Source organism: Myiozetetes cayanensis, unplaced genomic scaffold, assembly GCF_022539395.1.
Source record: "Myiozetetes cayanensis isolate MyiCay16 unplaced genomic scaffold, myiCay2020 scf31, whole genome shotgun sequence".
Lineage (NCBI taxonomy): Eukaryota > Metazoa > Chordata > Aves > Passeriformes > Tyrannidae > Myiozetetes > Myiozetetes cayanensis.
In genome coordinates this window covers 1,540,813-1,565,524 of record NW_026087533.1, presented here as the reverse complement: position 1 = coordinate 1,565,524, position 24,712 = coordinate 1,540,813, and the positions used below count along the sequence as shown (strand labels likewise).

The following is a 24,712-nucleotide window of genomic DNA, read 5'->3' as shown; positions in this document are numbered from 1 at the left end:
ACCATCCCTGCCAGCAGCAGTACCTGGAACTCGAGCTGCACCCCTGGAGATGGTTCTGGGCTGAGTGAGGAGTCCCCTTGGCATGTCCCGGCGTGGGAGAAGCAGCTCCGTGAAGCAGAGCAGATGTGCTGGGTCTCCACCCTCCAGAGAACGCTCCCCGCCGGCAGCGCGACACAACCCCGCGGGTCAAGGTCAAGTTGTTGGCAGCTGCATCCCTGCCGAGCCGAGCCAAAGGGGCATAACCCCCTCAAAAAACCCACCAGAATCCCTCGTCTCCGCCGTGCCGCCGGGCCAGAGGGCAGCGGGCTGTGGTTGGCAGCCCGCGGGGTCCCGGGGGAAGGGGCGGCCGCGGGCGGGCAGCGATGCCGGGCTGCTCCTCCGCCCGCGGGTGCGCAGCCAATTGGCGGGGCTGGAGCAGCGACACATGAAATATGATAATTTTCTGCCGAACAGGAGGAGGAGGAGGAGAGGGGGGGAGAGGGAGGGCGGGAGAGCCGCTGGCTCCCGATGGTTCGCATGCCGGGGGCTGCCGAGAGGAGCGGCCCGAGCGGAGCCGCCGCAGCCCGGGGATGGCCCCTCGCTCCCCGCTCCCCGACCAGGACGATGCCGATGCCACCCAGGTGGGCCGGGCGCCGGTGGCACCAAGGGGACGCTGCCAGGGGGTGCCAGGCCTGGGGGACCCCCAGCTTTGGGGACTTAGTGGCAGAGCGTTGTCCCCCCGGGAGGCTGTGCCGCTCACCGGCGCTTTGCGGTGCTGGTTTAGTGGAGGGCTGAGCTTTTTTTTTTTTTTTTTTTTTTTTTTTAAAGGGGGGCTTTGGTGGGGTTTGCTAAAAACCCCGAAATCCCACTCCTGGAGGAACGCTTTAATGCTGTGCCAGGGCTGCTCGGTTCAAACTTCGCAGCCTGATCCTTAGTTTGATGGGAAGCACTTGACAGAGCTCCTCTCTGCGTGTCATTAACCCTCTCACACCCCCGCCTGGCACGGAAACTGTTAATCCCTAAAATTCACTCGCAACAGATTTAACCCTGACAAGGAGCGACCGTAGAACTCCCGGCATGGCATCCAGCAGCTGTTCATTTTTATAATGACTTTGCATTTATCCCAGAGCTGGGTGGCAAGTTTTCAGATCATTATTATTATTATTTTCCCAAAGGCGAGGGGGACCTATTAAAAAAAAAAAAAAAAAAAGAAAATAATCCTACAATAATCTTCCTGAAGCAAAGCCGTGAGTGCAAACCACGCTCCCCCTGCTCCGGCTGTGCCGTCGCTGCCGCTTTATTAATTTCTCTGCGCCGTGAGTGACAGTCCTCCAGAAGTGATAATTGGTGCACTGTGTCTTTAAAAGGTTAAAACCCTTTTCAAAAAGGCCTAGACTCATAGTGGGAAAAGACAAGAGAGGCTTTGGCTGGCTTTGGATCCAGAAAACAGCTGCTGATTAGAGTCTGCGTCTTCGGGCTGAATTTATTACATATTTTTCAGCAGCAGGGATTCTAGGAGGAAGCTTCCGTTTGGGTTTCTTGCTCGTGGTTTATTTTTATTCAGAGGAATAACAGAGGAAGGATTTGTTCCGGCTGGAGCATGCTCACAACCTGCAAGACCTCCCATTATTAAACTGCCTACTTTGGGCTTTAATATACATGGAGTGTTTTTGTTATTATTTTTTTATTTTTATTATCATTCTTATTGTTTTGGCAGGGGGCATCTCTCTGTTTTTTTTCTTTTATTATCTTTTTTAAATAATTTATTTTGAAAGGAAGCTGATCTCGTAATGAGCTTTCTCCTTCCTCACTTGAAACAGGTGCTAATGAAAGAATGCAAATAGCACCGGCTGAGCCGAACATTTCATAAAGAAGGGAACAGCCACCGACCCCAAAGGCTCCGGGATCTGCCCGCCGGCCCCCACCAAAGGTAGGCGCGGGGGCTTTTGTCGCTATTTTTGTTGTTCTCTGCGTGGATATTCGCTCGGGTTTTTCTTTCCCCCCTCCCTCGCTGCGGCCGGCGAGATTCCATTTTGCCTCCCGAAAGGTGTCAGGTTGCCACGGGGCGCGCTCGGACGCTCGTATTCCCGATGGATACGGCGCCTGGATCGCTGGGTGGCCGCGCCTGGAGCGATGGGCGAGCGCTGGGCAAGCCCGGCGGTGTCACAGCCCAGCCCCGGAGCCGCGTCCCCGCCACGCTCGCAGCTACTTTGCCGCTTAATTAGCGCTGGCTGTCGCATGAATTTATCGTCGCTTGACAGCAACTTCATTTTCTCCCAACGTGCCGGGAGAGAGAGGATGGTTATTTTAGCGCTGGCGGGTGGGAGGCAGCGCTGGGGGCGGTGGGAGGGAGGGAGGGAGCGAGCGCCGGCTGTGTGACAGCGACGTGTGACAGGGACCCGGCCGTGCGCAGGGACACGCGGCTCCCGGGGCATCCCAGCCACTGCGGCGCTGGAAAAATGGACATGTTGCTCCACGGGGAGCCTGGTCCTCCTCCCGGAGCCGGTGCCCGGGGCCTGCTCCGCTTCCCAAGCTGCGTTCGCGCTCCCTGCGGAGCGCAGGCGGCCGTTCCGCGGTGCCACAGCGCGGGGACAGATGTCACAAAATAATACCCCGAGCCTGGTTTTAACTGCTGAATCCCCGCACAAAGCGGCGGGGTTTGCACCCCCTGCCTGATCTGATTTTCCTGAGGTAGGGTCTGGCGTTCAGGCATCCTCCTGCCGAGGTGGGTGCTTTGGGGAGCCCGAGTTTCCAGCGGAGGCAGGAGGAGGATCCGCAGCCCATGCGGTACCTGCCCGCGGCTCCCGCCGGGGCTCCGGCTTTGCTGCCGTGTTCCGACTGCAGTGGCCTCTCCGAGGGCCAAATCCGGCCCTCCTCGGGATCATCCAGCTCCTGCGGCTGCATGAACCTCCGAGGGCAGGAATTAGCCCTTTGTCTGGAAGTTCACGTTTATATTTTGCGGTGTTTACTTGTGTCGGAGCCGTGTATTTCTTTTCTCTGAGTGCATGCGGGTTATTTGTAGATTTTTCTCCTGACTGTTGAGGGAGGGATCTGCAGAAAAGTTTACCCCAATTAACTGTGGGAGCTGAGGGTGGGCAGCACATGAAATAAAATGCTCATTTTATATAAACAACCCCTTGAGGCTTCCTAGAAAGAGAACTTGTGAAGGTCTAACCTGACAGAGGAAGAGTAACCAAAACTCAGCACGAAGTCTATGCCCCCCTTCCCAAAATCAGATAATTTTTAATTAAGAGTTCGATATGGAGGTGTGTGCAGGAGAATAGGATTAAAATCTGGAGCCAGTGGGGGGGAATATCCCTCTGCACCTGGTTTTGGTGGGGCTGGGAGCACCTCGAGTCCCCTGACCTCCTGCTCTGCCAGGAAACACAAATCCAAGTGCTGCTGGGTGCTGGCAACCCCCAGCCTCGTGCTTTGGGATAGGAAGGACACAGATCTTTCCCAAACCTTCCTCTCCCTGGTGCTGAGGCCACTGGTCCTGTGGGACCGTGGTTTCCCCCTGTTTTCCACGGGAAGGAGCGTGTCCAATGCTACTTTATTTTTCTTTTCCTTCTGGAGATTGCAATCCTTCCAGCTGCAACAAAATGTGTGTGTGGGGAGGGGGGGGTTGGTCTTTATTCCTTGCTCCTTTGGATGAGCCTTGTGTGCCTGGCTCTCTGCTCAGCACTACCATGCCCTGCTCCTCTCCAGTGCCAACCTCTCGCTCTGCTGGGAAAGGGAAACGTTTTGGATGAGAAACCTCCCCAAAAAAATGCCCAAATGGGTGGTAACTACGGAGAGAGAGGATGGGAAGGGTGGTGTTTTTTTCCCCCCTCTCAAAGGGCACGGGCTTCTGCTGTGCCACAAAACCCTGTGAGCACTGCCCAGCCCAAACCCTCATCCAGCAGTTTGGGCAGCACACGGTGGATTTTGGCTCAGCTGGCACCAGAGCCAGGGGGCTTCTGTGCGGGGGTGGGGGCATCTGAGTCCTGCCAGGAGTTGCTCTGTTGGGAGATCTCCCATCTTAGGACTGGTGGGGGTTGGTGGCTCTGCTTCACTGACTTTTATCCTTTCATCACCTCCTGAAGAAAGGGAAATGAAACTGTTGTTCTCCCAGGCAGCACCGGAGTTTGGCTCATCTGACAATATCATGCTTGTGAAGGATTCTGTGCGTTATTTTCCTTGTAAGGGATGCTTTGCTTTGCTTGAAACAGTTGTAAAACTCCCATAAACACGTCTAACATGCAAGGTCGTGGCTTCCAAATGGCTCTCCAGCATCTTGGCCCTTCCCTGGCGATGATTGTGGCTGGCCTGTCGTGGAGATGGGAATATTTGCTGGCAATTGAGACAGCTGCTGATGGGCCAAGAAGTTTTATGGAGCCCTGGAGGAGCCTCCTGGGTCAGAGTGATTGAAGGCCTCCTCCTCAGGTGCACTTTAATTCTGGATTTCCACCTGAGCCAGCAATTCCCAGAACTGTATCTCTGTTCATGGTGTGGAGCTGGTGAGGAAGGGATCAGTGCCAGGAGAGCAGGAACACACTGTTGACCTAAACCCATGATTTTTAATTGGACTAGCTGTGAGTGAATCTTTCTGCCTCGTGCTGGTAGGAGCACAAACAACTCCAGATTTTTTGGGGGCTAAAAAAATCTCTCTTTCATCCGTGTGAAGCTGAATCTCTGCAGTTAATGCAGTTGTATAATGTGGGATACAGGGATGCACCAAGGAGCAGCAGAGCCCCACTCGGATTTATTTGCCTGTTTAAAGGTGTGTGTTGCCATCTGAAAAGGATCTTCAAAAATATTTCAGAGGGCTGGTGGTTGCTCACCCATATTTAACCCCATTTCTGACCTTACTGCAGAGGGGGTGTCGAGATTCATGGGCCAAATCTCCTCATTTAGGTCTTTAAAAAGCTCAGAAACTTTTATGCCAAGAATGGAAACATCCCAGCTCTGTAAGCTGTGGATTTGCTCCACTCTGATCTCGGTGGTTCACTGGGGTGGGGGGGACCAGCCTGGCCTTTTTTGTTCCTATTTAACCTTTCTGGGTCTTACTTTTTCTCCTGTCTGGGAAACAGGGAGGAGGGAGGGGGAGCTGCTTGGCCAAGATCTCAGTGTGAGTCCCTGGCAGATTGAAAATACCAGTAATAAGTTTTGACTCTAAGCTCCAACTGCAGACAGCAGCACTCACTGGGGTTGTGGTTTTTTTATTTTTTTTTTTTTTTAGATCATTATTTGCTGGGTGGACTCTGGTGCTGTAGGGAAATGCAGGGGGGAAACATATTTTCCTGAGTGGGTAATCCCTGTAGCTCCATGTAATTTTTTGCACTGAAGAGAAGCCCCCAGAGAAGCTCCTGGGGGAGTGGCTGCTCTGGTGGGGGTGAATGTCCCAACTGGCTGCTGGTTGTGGGGGCTGGGATGATTTAAGCAGGCACGTTGCACGTGGTGTGGCCAGTTTGGTCTCTCAGGGGGGGCTGTGTGTGTGCAAACCCTCATGTCCAGGGACATGGGATGCTGCTGGAATCCCCAGGGAACCCAGAAATAGCTGCTGGGATGGTCCCCAGGAGGAGCCCAGCTGCTGGTCCCAGCCTAGGGCTGGATGGGATGTTGTGACCCAGGATGCCCCCATGACCCTAATCCTGGTTGATCTGCAGCTGGGAGAGGAGGATCCCACAGCCCTGCTGCTCCAGGCTCTCTGCATGGCAATCCCACGGGGATTCAAGTCCTTGGGATGGGTTTTCCACCCCTGGAACAGCCCAGGTTTCCAGGGCAGCACAGAGACCTTGCCCTCCCCTCGCTCCCCCACGAGCCCTCTCGTGGCTCTGGAAGCTCCTGCCATGGGACACGTGGGCACCTCGGAGAGGAGCTTGGTCAAGAAATGCCACGGAGGAGAAAAACCACAGGTGTCTGTCTGGAGCATCTCCTGCCTCCCTGGGGGAAGGAGTGAGGGCTCTGCTGACTCACAGCCCTGGCTTTGGAGCGGGGGGTGCCGATGAGTAAAGCCTGAAGTGAGGAGTGATGCACTGGCAATCAGTCACCCCAGAAGGGATGACTCCTAAAGTGCCACTGAGAAAGGCAAGTGCTGCTCGTGGTGATGTCAGGGATGATTTCAGAGTCCTTGAAAATGTGTCTCAGCTCCAAACAAAACTTCTTACCTGTTTTGTGTTGTGTTTTTTTGTTTTTTTTTTTTTCTTTAGTTGTCTTTCAGGGTTTAAGCGCATTTTTTACATCACAGTGGGGCGTTACTGCTAAAGGATGGCTCTGAAAACAAAAGGTCTGGGTGTTTGAAATAACCAAAAATCGAGTTTTACATGGAATTTTATAAATGCTCAAGTGCAAAAGAGCAGGTTCCTGGGACAGGCTCAGCTGCACAAGCATCATACCAGTCCCAGAGCCTCTAACCCTCATCCATCCCATGGTTTCAAAGGCATTTCCAATCCCCACCAGCCAATTCCCCTTTACCTGTGTGTTTTAGTCCATGAAAACAATTTTTTTCATCCCTTCTCTTGTTTATTGTGGCCTTTACCTGGTTCTGGGTTGCTTTCCAGAGTCCCTGCAGCCCCGTCCTTCGCTGGCACGTTCACATTCACCCCAGTTTTGGAGCCACTTTTTGGTTGCTTGGACTCGTATTTTCAATTTATTTTATTTTTTTTTCCCCCTGTAGTTCTGGCATCAGACTGAATTTCATGGGAGGGTGAAAATCAGTGAGACAAACAGATTGTTTTGTTTTTAATGGCTGTTGAAAAGCAGCTTGGCCAGGTTTCTGCTAAAGACTCCTTGCTGCAAGGAAGGAATTCTCCAGACAATCCAGTGCAGCAGGGATGTCCCCAGCAAGCACAACACAAACCTTACTGATAGTTTGATTAGAGCTTTGATTAAAGTTTTGATTAATTCATTGGACAGTAAGGGAAAAAAAACAAACTCTGCTACCTGGCAAGTGGAGGAGATGCCACCCAGTGCAGGGGGCAAACATGGGCTGAGGACTTGGCAGAGTATTTAAATAAATAAGAATTTATTAATTAAATAAATAAGAATAAAATTAAATTTGAAACCAGTAAATTTTAGTAGTTAATTTTAGTAATTCATTTTAATTAGTTAATTGAATTTTATTAAGAAAATCAGGAAAATTAAGACAAATATTAGTTTAATTAATAAAATATTGTATTAGTAAGAATGAAACAGGTAGGAATTTATTTATTTATTTATTTAAATAAGTATTTATTTAAATAAATATGCTCATTTAAATAAACAAGGTAACCAATAGAAATTATTACAGCCAAACAAGTTGTCTTTTGGAGTGTTGAACCTGCCTTGGTTTACAGTGAGAGAAAAAGGTGTTGGGGGACAGATTTCAGGGGGTTCCACCCTCTGGATGATAAAAATATCATCATTTTTAGCACCCCCCAGAGGATAACAGCAGGAAAGGAGATGCCCTGCAGGGAATGGTAACCCCAGCAAGGAGATGTCCTGTGCAGAGACAGTGACCCAGGGCAGCCCAGAGTGGCTGTTGTGCCAGGCTGAGGGTGGGCTTTGCTCCTGGGGGAGGCTCTGGGGGGGAGCTCCAGGCTCATTTCACTTCCTTTTGTAATTCCACGCTCCAATCCCAACCCCCCTTGGTCACTGGCAGGGATGGGTAATACAAGTAGCCAGGCACTAGCACAGTGTGAATAACACCAGCACTCACAAACATCCTGGAGAACTCACATGGGGAGTACCAGGAGGGCGACTGAATTCCCAGGATAAACGATTTAGCCGGAATTTGCCTTCTCAGGGAACAGAGGGATGCAACAAGTGCCGGGAAAGCTGGACAAAAGCTCTGTGAATTGTAGGCCTGCACCTGGCAGGACCCGAATTCCTTTTGCCACTGGAATTTTGGGGTGCAGTGGGGGCCTGTTCCCTCCTGGTTAAATCATGGCTCTGGCACCGCCTTGCACTTCCCAGAGCTGTCTCCTGCTGTGATGTGATCACTCAGGAGGGTTTTGCAGATCATATGATAACCCTCAGATCAGGAGGACTCTGAGGAAGCTGCAATTAGTCCATACCCACAGTTATTCTTAGCCTGTATCCATAGTTATCCTGGGCTTTGGTTTTGGGATGCTCTGTACACTCTAAAGCCATGAACCCACCCCCTGAGCAGCCTGTTCCTCACACAGGCTGGGGAAAGTGAAAATCAAGAGGGTAATTTTCCCATCTAACTGCTCATAACAGGTTTCTGTCGCTCCTGTTGCTATTTCTGTCAGTGTTTATCCGTGTTTTTTTCCTCAGTCACTTGGATTTTGCTCAGTGTTTGCCACTGCAAAAGCTGCTCAGGGACTCGTGCTGTCTGCACAGGCAGGTCAAAAATGCATCTCAGGGAAAAAAAAAAAAAATCTTGATTATGAACAAACTTTTCTGGTTCTCCCCTGAGTGAATAACCACCCAAGGAACTCGGTGCTCCAGAGCAAACTGCCAAGGTGGAGGAGGGGGGAGGACTCCTGCATTAATATCCCATGGAGTTGGGAAGTTAAGCCGTGCAAAGATGGAATAAGGAAGCGAGAGGTTGAATGTGCAATCACAACCCCCCTTTGTCTGCGGGGTGTTTGTGAGAGAAACCGCAATCTTGTGTCATTTACAACTTTCAATAAATAGATATTTAAGATCAGCTCGATCATGTAATTAAAGACTTTTGACACATGGCCAGATGCTCTGTCTTTATGTTTGTGTAAATGAGAGCAGGGGGTGGCTCTGCCCCGCTCTGCCTGTGCTCAAATGCCCGAAAAAACAGCTCTTTGTCCTGATGGAACCGCATTTGCTGCATCTCTTGGGAGGGAGGGATGTTTGGGACCGTCCCCTCCCTGGGGAAACTGGAAATGGTGGTGATCTAATGGGCTAAAGGGAGCTAAACGTGTTGTTGCCACTGTTTATTAGAGGTGTGCCCTCAGGCAGGAGCGTTGCCCTGGTTTTCCAGTGTTTTGGGAGGGAAATTCAAGCTGCCCGATGGATGGGTGGTGACTGTCCCTAGGAGTGAGCACTGAGCTTTGGGGATGGGGGCTGAGCTTTGGGGGCTGAGCCCAAGATCTGGAGCAGGTCAGGGGCTCACAGAATCACACAATCAGTTGGGTGGAAAAGCCCTCCCAGCCCATCAGGTCCCCCCTGTGCCCCATCCCCACCTTGTCCCCCAGCCCAGAGCACTGAGTGCCACGTCCTGTCCTTCCTTGGACACCTCCAGGGGTGGGGACTCCAAACCTCCCTGAGCAGCCCCTTCCAATGTCTGACCACCCTTTCCAGCAAGAAATTCCTGCTGATGTCCAACCTGCCCCTCCCCTGGCACAGCCTGAGGCCGTTCCCTCTCCTCCTGTCCCTGTTCCCTGGGAGCAGAGCCCGACCCCCCCCCGGCTCCCCCCTCCTGTCAGGGATTGCAGAGCCCCCTGAGCCTCCTTTTCTCCAGGCTGAGCCCCCCCAGCTCCCTTATACAGATGAGAATGGAACCCATCCTGGCCTCCTGGAAAAGCCTTCCTGGCCCTTGTGTATTCCAGGACTCCCTGGAATAGTGAAGTGTTGCTCAAGTGCCTGTGTGGATAATGGGGTCTTGTATTGAGCTTTTCCAGCACCACACGGGCACCTTGGATTTGAAATCCCTTTGTGCTGGCAAATGGGTGCAATCCTAAAAAGAGCATGAGGGGGGAAACTGTATTTTTGGTGCTACAGTGCTGGAAAGGAGGAGAGGGCAGCTGAATTTGTTGGGTTTATATACAGTGTCTAGTTTTCTTTAACGAGGTGGAGTGATTATATCAAGATTTTGTGTAATTTCTTATGGGAACCTTTTTGCTTTTCTTTCTATTTTTTTCTATGAAAGAAGACAGAGTTCTTGGTGCTTCACCTTGTGGCATCCACTCCCCTCAGACTTATGCCAATAGAAATCATCTGTAAAGTCAGTATTTGTAGACTTGGGACTGACTGACTCTGACTTTTAGTGTTGCAAGCAAAATATTTTGCTCCAGTTGCCCATATTTGCACCACGTTAAAATCTGTGAAATGGTACAACCAGCTCCCAACAAACAACCCCACTTGCTTTGGGGAAATGTTTTTTAGCAGCCTAAACCTTTTAAAACCTTAAAGCTGCATAAGCAGCTTAAACCAATCTAAAGCCTTAGATCATTTTAAACAGCTTGTGCCAATATAAGGACTTAGATTATCTTAAATACCTTAAACAGATCTAGAGCTTTAGGGAAAAGAATTTGGCCAGATTTGGCTGATTATTTGATTTGGTTAATTTTGATTTCAGGGGTAACACTGCTCACCCATGGGCGACTCTGCCCAACCACTCCTTGCTTGAAGACAGCCTAATTTTGTGATTTTTACACTTTGACATGTGAACATGGAAGTAAAATCTGAATCTAACCCTGCCCTCATGCTTAGGTTGGGATCATCTGCTAACTCCTCTCCATGGCCCTGGGTTATTTTGGCTAAATACACATTTAATTTAGAGGAGAACATTAATTCTCTTACACCAGTTGAGGATTTTCAAAGAATCCCGAGCACCTGAACTGCCCTTTGGAGTCTGGATTCCTGTAAATTGCTTATATAGCTTTGAAAATCCCATCTTAAGATGTGGTGGCTTAATTAAACCCCTTAAAAATGTACATAAACAGGGGAATGAGTCCAAACTATGACTTGGGTTCATTTGGACATTCTCTGCTTACCACGTGCTCCTCACCACCACATCCTCCTGGTGTCAGTGGAGGGTCTAATTCTTCCCTTCTTTTTGTGATAAATAATGCAGGCTCAAAGATTTGGGGAGGGTTTGTTTATTCCAAAGTTAAATTAGGGGGAGTTTCACTTCCCCACCAGCCCTGAGGAGTTATTTGCTTCCCATTAACACACAGAGACACCGAAGCTCTGTCTGAAAGCTGAAGGACCAGCAGCCCCAGGAATGTTTTCTCCAGGAGATTCACTGGTAATAACAATGACACCACAGCTGGGGGAAGGCACCATCAGGGAAATTTTCTGCTTGAGCTCCTCAGCTGAGGAAAGGAGCTGAGCTGCATTTCCCTCCTGCTGAACTCCTGGATGGGATTTGTAGCCCTGGGGAGTTTCTGCAGCTCCTCACCTGAGCTGCAGCTCCTGGGGCAGAAAAGGAGCCTTTGGGCAGGTTGGGCTGGGATGTTGCTCCAGGCCCGCTAATTTCCTCAGTGCTTTGGTCACACACAGAGTGGAATTTGACTTTATTGTGAGCACCAGGGACAAGGGGAGTTTCTATAAAAGCCAAGTGGGTTTTGTGGTGGTGCATGAGAATGACTGTGAACCTTCTAGTTATTACAGAGTTGTAGTAACTGTTCTGGTTACTCTGTTCCTGTGTGTAATGAGTATTGGAGCTGAACAAAGTAAATCAGAGGTGAAAATCATGGAATCACAGACTGGTAGGAGGGACCTCAAAGCCCATCTCATTCTACCCCTGCCATGGGCAGGACACCTTCCACTAGCCCAGGTTGCTCCAAGCCCCGTCCCACCTGGCCTTGGACACTTCCAGGGATCCAGGGGCACATCACAAAGAAGCACAATTTTAGGACTTTCACATATGAGAACTGTTTTAACTCGTAAGACACTTCAGAAAACTAAGGGAAAGTTTTGGGTTCATTTTCAGATCCGTGGGCTTGGCTGTTACATCCTCCCCCAGGTTACTCACAGTGCAGCTGCTCATAAGTTCTGGTCTCCTGAATTTTATTATTCACTTAATAAATTAATGTATTTATTATTCATAGCAATAGTAGGTGAGTGCTCTTTTGGAGGTGAATTGCTTTCTTTCAGCCTGGCAGGCTCTGGGTTCTCTGGTAGATTTTATCATTCATACTTAGAAGCTGAATGGTACTTTGATATTGTGAGAACATTTAGTGGAAAAATCTGGGATTTTACAAAAAAAAACTTTTTTTTTTTTTTCCAGAAGTAAATTTAAGAAAAAACCAATATAAACTACACCCAGAATTACCTGGGAGTTGAATAGTGCTGGCTCCCTGAACAGCTCACTGTGGGTGCAGCTCTCCAGTACACAAGTAATGAAGAAGTTCCTTTCTTTTCTTAGAACATCCACCCCAAGGAGTTCAGGATTAGGTTTACTAGAAATGTAAACTCGTTGCAGCTGGATAAACCACAGCTGAACCAGGGCAGGGAGCAGAGCAGCCTTTTAAATCTCTTTTAAATCTGATTTTCTTTCCTTTCTCACTGACATCCCTTACCAATACCCGGGGCCAGGGCGGGGTTGCCTCTGCAGATTCCCCCTGCCACGTTTCCAGTCCCCTCTCACTCTGGCACACACAGAGCTGCCCCAGCTGCAGGACTCTCTGTGCAGTGAGCAGCAGGAACCTGAGGGTGAGGATGGACAGAGCCTGGGCAGAGGGGCCTGCAGAGCCCTTCCTGTCACTGCATCCCAGACACAACAGCAACAAAGCTGTTTGTTCCACTGCTGTTCCCAGCTGGAAGAGGGGATAGGCACCAAACAGTGCCAAAGCAAGAATTAAATGGATTTAATACAGACAGGGCAGTGCTTGGGGTGGTGTCTGGCAGCCCCCTTTTGCTTTCCTGGGGGTCACTGTGGTGCCAGGCAGGACCCTGAGCCTGGGATGAAATGCAGGTGGACTGGGAACACGAGGAAGAACTTCCTCCCTTTGCAGTGACCGAGCACTGAACAGGCTGCACAGAGAGGCTGTGGAGCCTTCCTCCCTGGGGATATTCCACAAGTGTCTGGATGCAATCCTGTGTGATCTGGGATGACCTTTCTTGAGCAGGGAGGTGGGACAGGACGACCCACTTGTGGTCCCTTCCAACTTGCCCCATTCTGTGATTCTGGGTATGTTCAATTCTGCATCACCCACTGGGATGCAGGGCATAATTCAGAATATTCTCTGAATACCAGCTGCCTGATGAAGCCAGTCAAGGTGTGAGGCTTCCAAATTTCCTTTCTCCCCAGCGTGTTCACACATCTGCAGAGCCCAGCAGCGCAAAGCAGTGGGTGTTAATCCACCCAGCAACTGCACCTTCCTTGGAAGGAGCCCCAATTTCCGAAATCATCGCCCTCCAGGCCAGCATTTCAGCATGTACCTGCCTGTAAGTGGGTGTTTAATTGCCATCCTGGATCGTGTTGTACTTAAGCAGGTTCCTAAATGTTTTTTCTGACTCAAGCCCAGTGTTGGCATCCTGCAGTTTGCACCTCCACGGGGTTGATCACTTCAGAGCTGGACTCCAGGATCCTTGGGGGTCCCTTCCAGCTCAGAATGGCCTGTGATCTGATCTGTGGGAAGAGCTGCCAGTGGTGTAATCCCAGCCCTTTGGAGCAGGGATGGGTGTTGGGAGAGTTCCTGCAGTGTGGGAGGAGGGCTGTGGCTCCCTGGCAGAGATCTGTGTTGTTGGATGGGGTGAACTGGGGACTGTGCTGAGCTGTGAAGGGCCATAAAACACAGGGCAGTTTTGGAGCAGCAGATTTGTGACATCAGTGGGTTTGGGAGAGGATTAATGAGCCTTTTCAGCTCTCAGGGACTCGCTGGAACTCCTGAGCCTCGTTTGCTTGGGGACTCAGCAGCTCTGGGCTTCCTTCAGGCTCCTTGGAAAGCTGGAAGTGTCTGTGCAGCCAGGATGGGCAGGGAGAGGATGTGTGTGTGTCCAAATGAAAGGTGGGAGATGCTTCACCTGCAATTCTGGGGCAGTTTTGGGCACCACAATATAAGGAAGATATGAAGCCATTCGAGAGTGTCCAAAGGAGGGCAGTGAAGATGGGGAAGGGCCATTTCCCCTTGTCCTGTCCCTCCATGCCTTGTCCCCAGTCCCTCTCCAGCTCTCCTGGAGCCCCTTTAGGCCCTGCAAGGGGCTCTCAGGTGTCCCTGGAGCCTTCTCTTCTCCAGGGGAACCCCCCAGCTCTCCCAGCCTGGCTCCAGAGCAGAGGGGCTCCAGCCCTGGAGCATCTCCGGGGCCTCCTCTGGACTCCCTCCAGCAGCTCCACGTCCTTCTTGTGCTGACTTTGAGAGGATTAGGCAGGTGGAGAGGGCAGCAACACATCTGTGAGCCCATCACATGTTGCTGCAATGATAAACTCCCCTAATCAAGAGTTTGAGTCACTCTTGGACCTCACATACCTCGTGCCACCCTCGTAGCTCTGCTCTTTGCACCTCTCTCCAGTGGGACTGCCAAAGCTCACTGTCCTGTTTGCCAGTGGTGGGATTTGGGGATGCAGTGGGAACTGGAGCCCCTTTGGCCCAGGGAGTCAGGGCATCTCACAAACATTGTGATTTGTGACTGAGAGGCAAAACTTGTCCTGACACTGGGAAGTGTCTCGGGGCTGTCACTGTGATGGGGAAGCCCTGAGGGGATCACCTGCCACCAGCAGCAAGTTAGAAACAACTTCTGTGCTTTAATGGGGCCAAAACCCCTTCAAAATAGGAATGAAAAAACAGGGGACAAGGGGAGTAGTTGTGTTATTGGCTGGCAAAATAACAGGTCAGGGTTCTGCCCTGTTTTACAAGGTGGGGGAACTCACAGGGTCCCCTTTTGCTTCTCTCAGCCCTGAAGGAGATGTAAAGTCTGGAGAACAGAGATGGGTTTTGTGTCCTCTTTCTTGCTAAAACCCCTCAGAAAGCCCCAGGTCCTCCCAGGAATGGGGTGGAAGAAGGTTTTTTTGCATCTGGAGAACTGAGATCATGGAACCACAGAGTGGTTTGGGTTGGGAGGGACCTTAAAGACCATTTGGTTCTACCCCCTGGTGATGAAAGGCTGGTGCTGCCTGGGGGCTGTGGAGCATGGGACTGGTGCATCCCAGATTTCCAACCATGTTTTTAACCCCAAAAATCCCCTTAGCCTTCCCATGAAGGCAGGGCACAAACTGCCCCTTCATTTTTGCTATCAGCCCCTCTAATTTAACATTTTCTGGGCTTTTTGCTGTTCTGAAACAGGAAAAAATAGTGCAGGAACAACACCCTGGACGTGAAATAAAATCACAGGTAGGAAAAGACCTGTGAGATCATCGAGTCCAAACCATATTCTGCCTTTTTTTGGTCCAGTGGCAATGACTTGTTGTCTGCCAGCTCCTGTCTTTGCAGGCTTCCCTTAGGGAGGCACCCACAATCTTTTAATTATTGACCATGTAATTCAGGGCAGAGTGACATTATTTGCCAGGAACACAGTCCCAGAGGAGCTGCCCTCGCCTCTAATTTTCCAATAAGCAAATTCGACTCCCTGATTCTGTGATTTCATCCTGAGATCCTGTGATTTCACCCTGAGATGCTGTGATTTCATCCTGCCTTCGCTCTGAGCCTCCCTGGGAAGGAGGGTTTCTGCTGGCAAAGTTCAGGTCTGAAGCTACAGGGGTGGTTGGGTGGATGTTGTTTGTGTCCACGTGCTTTGGGGAAATAAATCCCTGAGCATGGGGAGTCACCTCTTCATTTGGGTTGGGAACTGAGCCTTGGAAGTGATAAGTCTGTAGTCCTCAGCTTAGTGAGGAGACATCCTGGGGTTAGTCCTGGGCAGGAGGAGGGAGCCCTTAGGGGGCTGCATTGATTGAGGGGATGGGGCCCCTCTGCTCTGGAGCCAGGCTGGGAGAGCTGGGGGGGTTCCCCTGGAGAAGAGAAGGCTCCAGGGAGACCTGAGAGCCCCTTGCAGGGCCTAAAGGGGCTCCAGGAGAGCTGGAGAGGGACTGGGGACAAGGCATGGAGGGACAGGACACAGGGAATGGCTTCCCACTGCCAGAGGGCAGGGTTAGATGGGATATTGGGAAGGAATTGTTGGCTGGGAGGGTGGGGAGGCCCTGGCACAGGTTGGGCAGAGAAGCTGTGGCTGCCCCTGGATCCCTGGAAGTGTCCAAGGCCAGGCTGAATGAACTTGGAGCAAGCTGGGCTGGTGGAATGTGTCCCTGCCCATGGCAGGGGTGGAAGTAGCTGATCTTTAAGGTCCCTTCCAACCCAACCCATTCCATGATCTCATGACTGGTAGAGCTGAGGTGGGAGAGGACACCCCTTTCCTGCTGTTGGTGGTGAGGACCTTCAGGAGGTGGTTTTGGTGGGGTTTGGTGTCTCTGTGTGACGGCCAAGGCTCTCTGGCAGCAGAAGCTGATTTTCAGGGATATTTCCTAAGCCCTTCCACACCACTGCCCATGTTTGTGACACACATGTAAGTAAAGTCAGAAAGAAAACACAACAATTATTGTTAAGTTGTCAGGGTTAGAGGAGAGTTTTGTGCTTTGGAATTCTGCACAGACTTTGATGATTTCTTAGGGTGGCTTTGCAGCCCATCCAGGCTGAACTCCTCACTCCCACAAAATAAAACTTAAATAATGAGCCACGAGGAGTAGAAAAGAGAAAGAGGCAGGGAAGAGTCACAAGGTAACAAAGAGTGGGACATTTAGGGAAGAGGGACCAGTGTGGAGAAGGGTGGAGCAGGATGGTCCTCTGCAGAATGGAAAATAAAACCCCCCTGGGGAATCTCAGAACATTTTCTGGGGAATATAAAAAGGCAAAAAAAAAGTTGTGTTTCCTGAAAACTGCATATTCCGAGGAATAGGTTTTTCCCACTTGGCCTCTGTGTTACCATGCCCGTAAATGAGCTTTTAACTTGGATTTTTATTCAAATACCAACGTTCCTTTAAAACTTGTATTATCTGGGCAATTTTCCTGTAATTCCACAAGCAATTGTCACTTGATTTTCCATCCCATATCACATAACCCTAAATACTGCTGCTTATTCTGAAAATTCTGTGGTTTCCTGGTACTTTTGCTTTTGTGACAGTGTTTGCTAGTGGGAGAATAGCACTTAAAAAAATTAATAATAAAACCTCCAACTCTTTTCTTTTAGTTATCTAATGCTGTTTCCATCATACCCCACTTTTTCTCATTTACCTTGGCAAAGTGAGCCAGAGCAGAATAGTGTATGTGAAATATATATATATGTTTATTTATTTATACAAGCTATAAAATATACATTTTCCCCCAGAAATCACAAGGCTGCAACAAAGGACAGCAGAAATTCTTAATTCCTTGCTGAAACAGCTGGAAATTCATTGTATTTTTTGGGCTGGAGGTGTTTGGTTTTTCAGAAGAAACAACAGCACCAGGCTTGTTACAAGAGGCAGTTCTGAAGAAGCGGTTGTGGCTTTTTAGCAGCCCTCAAACCGGGTTATAAATATATCTGTTTTAAATACAATTACTTTGCTCTGGCCTCCAAATTACCCTGAGCGTGTTCTCCCGGCCCCACCTCGTTGCTGAAGGGTGTTTTTGGAGGGAGCAACACCCTCCCTGCAAGTGCAGCGCTTGGGGCAGCAATTCCAGCTTTTACTGGGATGCAAAAGGTGGAGCCTGAGGGCTTGGAGGTGCCTTGTGCCAGTGGGCACCAACCTCCTTCCTTCCTGGCACACGTGGGCCCTGAGCATCTGCAGGATTGAAAAACAGCCCCAAGGAAAACCCCCTTTCCTCCCTCTTTCTCTCTCCTTTTGTTTCTTTTTTTTAAAATTTTAATTCCATTTTTTCAGCGCACCGAGCTGAGCTTTGCGGGACACGCACACACAAAAAAAGCCTCTGCTGAGCCCGGTGTGTTGTGTTTTTTGTGTCCCTGGGTTACCAACACCTGCCATTTCGCTGCTACCCGCGGCAGATGCGAGCAGAGCATCCTCCCATCCTCCCGGGAAATTTGACAGCCCTTAAAACACCCCCGTGCCCGGGCTGAGCCTCGGAATGTGTTTGTTTGCAGCCACCCAGCCCCCGGCACAAAACTGCGCTTGCACCCAGGCCAGTTCTTTCTGTCCGGGCAGTTTGGGGAGAGGGGGGGATTTCGTTTTCCTCTCCCTCCTTCCCCCTTCCCCTCCCTGTTTTCTGTGGCAGAGCCCCTTCTCTGGCTCAGTGCCTGCACACTGTGCTGCCTGGGGCTGCCCTTGGCTTTCCTTGGCCTGGCAGCAGCAGGAGGTACCACCTGCTGCCACCTCTTTGGGGCTGCCCTGCTGCCCAGGGCTCCTTCCTTCTTTCTCTCTTTCTCTCTTTTTCTCTCTTTTCCCTCTTTCTCTCTGTTTCTCTTTTCTCCCCAACTCTCCATGTCTCTCCCTTTCTTCCTTCTTTCTTTCATTTCTTCCTACCTTCTTTCTAATCTTCTTTCTCTCTTTCCCTCTTCTCTTCTCACTCTCCTCTCTTTCCCTTCTTCTTTCTCTCTTTTTCTCTTCTTTCTCTCTTGTTCTCTCTCTTTCCTTCTTTCTCCCCAGGGCAGTGGGCACAGCCCCAAGGCTGCCAGAGCTGCAGGAGGGTTTGGACAACGCTCTGAGGGACAGGGTGAGATTGTTGGGGTGTCAGTGCAGGGCCAGGGCTTGGACTGGATGATCCCTGTGGGTCCCTTCCAGCTCAGGGTATTCTATAACAGCCGTGGCAGGAGCAGCACAGGGTGGACGTGGAGCTTGGAGGGTGAGGTTCTGCACATCTTCTCTCCAAAGATCTCTGAGCATCTGCTGCAGACTCAGCAAAGCAGGGCTGTGGTGGGGACTGGGTGGTATAAAATCACAGCATGGTTTGGGTTGGAACTGACCTTAAAGATCATCTTTGTTCCACTCCCTGCCATGGGCACCTTCCATTAGACCAGGTTGCTCCAAACTGGCCTTGAACAGTTCCAGGGGCAGCCACAGCTTCTTTGGGCAGCCAGTTTTGGATATTTTGTGTGGTGGGCACTCCACATCACATCTGTTGGATGAGATGTGTAGGTGCTCAGGGTTATCACCTCCCTGGAGGTGACAGTGGTTGTTTGGAGATATTGGCTGCATTTGGGTTTGGTTCTACTCACAGAAACAACTGGCTGTCAAGTGCTGAAATGGTTGGTATGTGGAGAGAGAGATTTGTGTGGGGATGAAGGTGGATCTCCACAAGAAGGTTCTTCAAGGGGATGCCAAATGCTGTGCTGGAATCAATAGGAACTGTGTGGCCAGGGAGGACAAGGTGCCCCGTGGCTCTGGGGTGTCTGTGGGACACAGCACAAGGGTGGAGCTTTCAGGGGCTCAGGGACAGCCCTGACAAGGAGGTGTTCGAGGTGTCTTGATAGAGAAGGGCCTGAGTACACAACCATAACTGATGGAAATTACTGCTTAGTGAGCCTGGAGGCTTCCAAGAGGCTACAAACTCCTGGAGGACAATCCTTTATGCAGGTGTGACTGTCACAGTGTGTGTTTGCACAGCTCCTGTTTTTCTTGGCTCTGAGCTCACAGAGCACTCCTGGGACGTGCCTCCCCATGCTGAGTAGAATTCCCCTCCAGGCTTCCTGGGTTCAGGTGTCTTTTCCCCACAGATGCTGTTGGATCCAACTTGCAGCCATTATTCCCCCTGTCCTTTGCCTTTTGCCAGGACCATCCCAGCCCTGCCTGGGGAGGATGATCCTGCTGGGCAATGGGCACTGGCTCTGTGGCTCCTTCCACACCCTTTTTGGGTGCTTGGTGGGGCACAAGAGGAATTCTGTGCTCTCTTATTTTGAGGTAACTCCTCAGGAACTAAATTGGCTGACCCATATATAAGAATGTTATTGAATCATCAGAGAGTGTCCAAAGATGGGGAAGGGCCTGGATTTGAAGGTGTGTGAGGACACTGAGGGCACTTGGTGTGTTCAGCTGGAGCAGAGGAGACTGAGGGGAGACCTCAGTGCAGTTCCAACTGCCTGGGCAGGGGCAGAGGAGGGGCAGGACTGAGCTCTGCTCTGGGGGAGCAGGGACAGCCCCCAGGGAATGGCTGGAGCTGTGTCAGGGCAGGCTCAGGTGGCATCTCAGGGAAAGGTTCTTCCCCCACAGGCTGGTTGGGCACTGAACAGGCTCCCCAGGGCAGTGGGCACAGCCCCAAGGCTGCCAGAGCTGCAGGAGGCTTTGGCTGATCCTCTGGGGCACAGGGGGTGACTCTTGGGGCTGGGCCTGTGCAGGGCTGAGGGTTGGACTGGATGGTCCTTGGGGGTCCCTCCCAGCTCAGCACATTCTGGGATTCTGTGATTCTGTAGCTGGCACTGGGGGAGCAGAGGCCAGACCTGTTTGCAATCCCCGTGTTTCATGTGCTGTGCCACCCGCTGAGGAGCGGGGGCCTCATCCCTGAGTGATCTCATGTGTCTCTCATTGCAGTGCTGAGCGTTGATCCCTCCACATGTGGCACCAGCTCTGTTCTGTCAGCAGTGTCTGCCGAGACTGTGCCTGTCTGGGTTTCCTTCTCCCAACCCAGCTCTGCACGTCTGGGGCTGGGAGGGCAAACCCTGCCCTGCTCTCCCTCGGGGCTGCAGCTGTGAGACAGGACCCTGAGCAGCACTGCCTTTGCCTTTCAGTGCCCTCTGGCCACGAGGAAATTCAGTTGGTGACAGGAAAGGGCATCCCTGATGGAAGGGTTTGGCCCCAGGGCTGCCCTCAGTGCCTGCCCTCTGGGGATCCTGCTGTGCATTGGCTCTCCAGGTCCTTCCTCTTCCCTTTGAGGAAATTCATGTTCTTGAAGTTCAGTTCATGTCTCGTTTCTGAAAAGATCTCAGAAAAGGGAAGTGTCTCTATTTTAAGTATCCTTTATCCATTTGCTTTGTGTTTTCTCAGCCAGGGAGTCATGAACCTGCTCCTGTAGGTGTAGAACACCTCAGGAGGGGCTTTCACCTTGACTCCTGTTTGCACTTTACCCCAACAGTGATTCATTCTGATCCTTCTGCTTTCTTGGGAGAGACTTGCAGACAGCAGGAAAACATCCTCCCTCCAGCAGCTGCACTCCATGACCTCAGAGTTCCTCCCCACCCTCACTGGTTCCATGATTCCATGTTCCTGGGTGTCTGGGCAGTGTGTGACCCTGGTGCACTGTGTGGAGGTGCAGCCCAAGCCAGTGCAACATTTTGCACTGAAAGTGTCACTGGCCCCCTTCCCCATGAAGATGTTCACATCTGTAAGAGCTGTGTTTGTTTCCAGGTCATACTGACATCTCCATCTCCTCAGTCCATGCAGTGCCCTCAGAGCCTCGAGGTGGTGACAAGCAGCTCTCTGTGCTCCTGGGGACTCAGTGCTGAATAATTTGTAGGACCCTCAGTGCCAAAGGCTCTGCTCAGAGATCAGAGGCTTTTGCTTCTTTTCATCATGTGCTCTCCTTGCCTTGTGAAAACATCTCTGCACTGCTGTTGCTAATAGCAGGAACCCTGAGAAAGCACAGAGAGGGATCTGCAGGGAAGATCAAGCTCCCAGCTTGCTCAGACAGCTCTGTCATCCCAGCAGAACAAACCCCTCCAGCAGGACTGCAGTGACCTCAGCCCAGGTGACTGTGGGCAGCTGCATCACCTGGGTGTGATGTCACTGCTCTGGGCTGATGGTGTTTTGTTCCACAGAATAAGAGAATCACAGAATATCCTGAGCTGGAAAGACCTCCAAGGACCATCCAGTCCAACCCTCAGCCCTGCACAGACACCCCAACAGTCCCACCCTGTCCCTCAGAGTGTTGTCCAAAGCCTCCTGCAGCTCTGGCAGCCTTGGGGCTGTGCCCACTGCCCTGGGGAGCCTGTTCAGTGCCCAACCAGCCTGTGGGGGAAGAACCTTTCCCTGAGATCCACCCTGAGCCTGCCCTGACACAGCTCCAGCCATTCCCTGGGGGCTGTCCTTGCTCGCCCAGAGCAGAGATCGGAGCTGCCCCTCGGGAGGAGCTGCAGCCCCCGCTGAGCTCTGCCCTCAGTCTGCTCTGCTCCAGCTGGACACACCAAGTGCCCTCAGCTGCTCCTCATGGCCCCTCCAGACCCTTCAGCATCTTTCTGTCCCTGCTCTGGACACTCTCTAATGCCTTCCAGCCCATCCTTTCCAGGCCAGCACCTTCTTGTCCATCTCCTCATACTTCACCCAGCCAAGCCAAGGTCTCCAAGGATGGTTCCTGAGGCCTGGGGGCAGGTGTGGGGTTTGGATCCACATCCAGGGTGTCACCATGGCTGGGGCAACTCCATCCTGAGGACCTCTGGGTTCAGCATCACCCTCAGCATCCCCGTGGGAGGTCCCATCACAAGACCCAGACGTTTTTCTCACATTAAATCTTTTTGTTTGAATCTTCCCTGGTTTGCACACTCATTTCTTTCTAGAGGAGGTGGATGAACTTCTGGGAGCAGCAGCACCCAGCACTGAGGACCTGAGCAGGGTGGTTTCTGCAGCCAGCTGGAAGAGATCCCTTGTTTGGGCAGCACTCCCTGTCCTCTCCCAACATGCTGATTCCTGTTGATGTGAACTGCTGCTGGAGGCTCTGAGGAGGTGTTTGGCACGGCCCAAGCTGGAGTTTAGTGCTGTATTTTTCCTCTGAGTGTCTGGACTCCTAAATAGCTCCTTACCCACGTGTTACACGAGCCTGGGATCCTCCTCCTGCACAGAGCCTTAAAATAGTATTGGATGCAACTGGAGGGATGCAGGAGCATCATCTTATCCACCAGTGTCAAGCTGAGGCTTCAGCATTGGTGCCCTCTGAGGTCTGACCAGGTCTGACCCCAGGGTGTAATATCAGCTGGGAGCAGAGCAGGAATTCAGGCTCAGCTCCAGCTCCCACGGTGTTCCACGAGGTTGGGTTGCTAGACATCCGTGTAACGTGAGATTTCCTGGATTCCAGGCTTCAAACTGCATTGAAAGCACATGGGATGCTGCCCTTCCCGAATTTCCTGCATGGTTTTAATATGGGATGTGAGAAACCCCACTGTCACCTGCCCCTTGCACAGATGTATTGCTCAGAATAATCTTCTTCACTGTCTGTCTTTTCCCCTCAAAAATTGGGATTTGGACATTAAGCTGTAAGGAAAAGGTGACCACGGGCCATGTTTGAAGTTTTCATTTTTATCCTCTCTCCACTGGACTCTTCAGCCCTTCAGCAGAGCCACCCAGACTGCACCACAGTTCACTGCTGAGGTGAAACCTAAGTGATACCTCTTCCATTATTATTTTATGACATAATTAAAGATGAGATAAACCCAGGTTATCCCAGTTGCTCACTGAGAGAGCTGATTGCTCAGACAAGGAGAGCACTCTGTGTGTTGGCTCTGCAGATCCCTGGAAGTGTCTGACACTGTCACAGGGAGAATTCCACACCAAGGGGAGCAGGGATGAGCTCCTGGAGAATTAGCAAGGAGGGGAAGCTGCGAAAGGAGCCCCCAGAGATCAATTTTGAGTTGAGCTCCTCTGTTATGTTGATATTGGAAGGAGTTTGAGGAACAACCCAAGGAGATACAGGGGCAGCACATCAGGTGCCTTCAGGAGTGCAAGGGAGGGTGGGGATGGGGGAGGAAACACTGGAGAATCTCAGCTGCTGTTGTACAAAATCCTGGTTCCCGTGGCCAGGAAGATGAATTCCGAGGAGGATAAATGTGACTCCCAGTGATTACAGTGAGGAGAACAGAGCAATTTCCTCACCAAGAGGAGATTAAGGGCCCATCTACATCATCCTAATGAGGGACAGTCTTGCCTTGGAGTTCCCAGTCCAGTGTGAAGCACAGCAGTGAATTTATAATGATGGAGCTGAGTTTTGGATTTGCCAAATCCACTGTATAAATGTCCAAACCTACATGAAATTAGGGATGACTTTACAGCCAGTGGGAACTCAGACCAGGGGGTGAAGTGGGAGTGTCTCGGGGCACAAATCCCCACAACTGCCCTTTAATTGTTTGGAGAAGGAGCTGCTTTTCCACAGAGATGCACTTAATCAAGAGCTTAATTGTGGAGTTTGTATCTAAACTTCAGCAAAGAGCTGTGTGGGTTTTGCTTCCTTTCCCCTGGCTGCAAGGACCGAGCTGTGCCTGTCAGCTCTGCTCAGAATTCATGGCACACTGACCTCCAGCTGCTGAACGATGCCCTGTGGCCATTTCTTTATTTTAAGCTATGGGTGCCCCTAATTTGAGACCTTCTTCGTGGCTGGGTGGGAGCTGGGACTGCTCTTTGGAGGGGAGCTGTGTTCAGTTTTTAACTCACCCCCAAAACTTTGCAAAGCCCATGAGTGGTTTAAGCCTTCTCTGTCCCAGCCATGGGAGGTGGAAGAGCTGAGCTTTCAGAGTCAATGCTTTAGACTTGGAATTTGGTGCCTATTTAGCCTTTTTTTACCTTGGGAATAATGCTGAGTTCTTTTCCAGCTCCTATTTTGAATTCTGGTCCTGACCTCCAGGAGCATCTCCCTGCTGGACCAAACCCCTGTTGCTCTTCCAGCAAACTGTGGAGATGTTCCTGTCCCAGCTGATCCTGGGGTCTCTGCAGAGATGTTTCCCCTCTGTGCCATCCCTGCTGATGGTTCTCTGCAAGAGGTCACAGAATCCCAGACTGGTTTGGGTTGGAAGGGACCTTCAAAACCGTCTTATTCCACTCTCTGCCATGGGCAGGGACACCTTCCACCAGCCCAGGTTGCTCCAGCCTGGCCTTGGACACTTCCAGGGATCCAGGGGCAGCCACAGCTTCTCTGCCCAACCTGTGCCAGGGCCTGCCCACCCTCACAGCCAACAATTCCTTCCCAATATCTAATCTAAATCTCTCCTCTTTTAGTTTAAATTCATCCCTCCTCTTGTTCTATCACTGTAAAAAGTATCTCTCCCTCTCTTTTATCATCTCCATGTCAGTACTGATGAACTCCCCTTCAGTACTGGCTGGGTCAAAAGCTCAGCTCAGCTTCTTTGCAGTTTAACCACTTGCATTGTAACAAATAATTACATTGACTGAGAACTACTTTTTGTGAAAAATGAGAAGAGAATGCAGCACTTGTGGGGTTTGGGAGTGCTGGAGAGTGTTCCTCCTGGACTTCCCAACCTTTAAGAGTCATGT

At 51.0% G+C, this 24,712-nt stretch overlaps 1 protein-coding gene across 6 annotated transcripts in view; it reads left to right on the top strand.

Moving 5' to 3' along the window:
* Positions 1 to 1,378: 1,378 nt before the first annotated feature.
* HIVEP3 (HIVEP zinc finger 3) overlaps positions 1,379 to 24,712 on the top strand; it is a 261,024-nt gene continuing 237,690 nt past the window's right edge. For all 6 annotated transcript variants that reach the window (XM_050326111.1, XM_050326112.1, XM_050326114.1 and 3 more), the window contains exon 1: positions 1,379 to 1,909. The gene's annotated coding sequence lies outside the window, so the exon portion shown is untranslated. The remainder of the gene's footprint in view (positions 1,910 to 24,712) is intronic.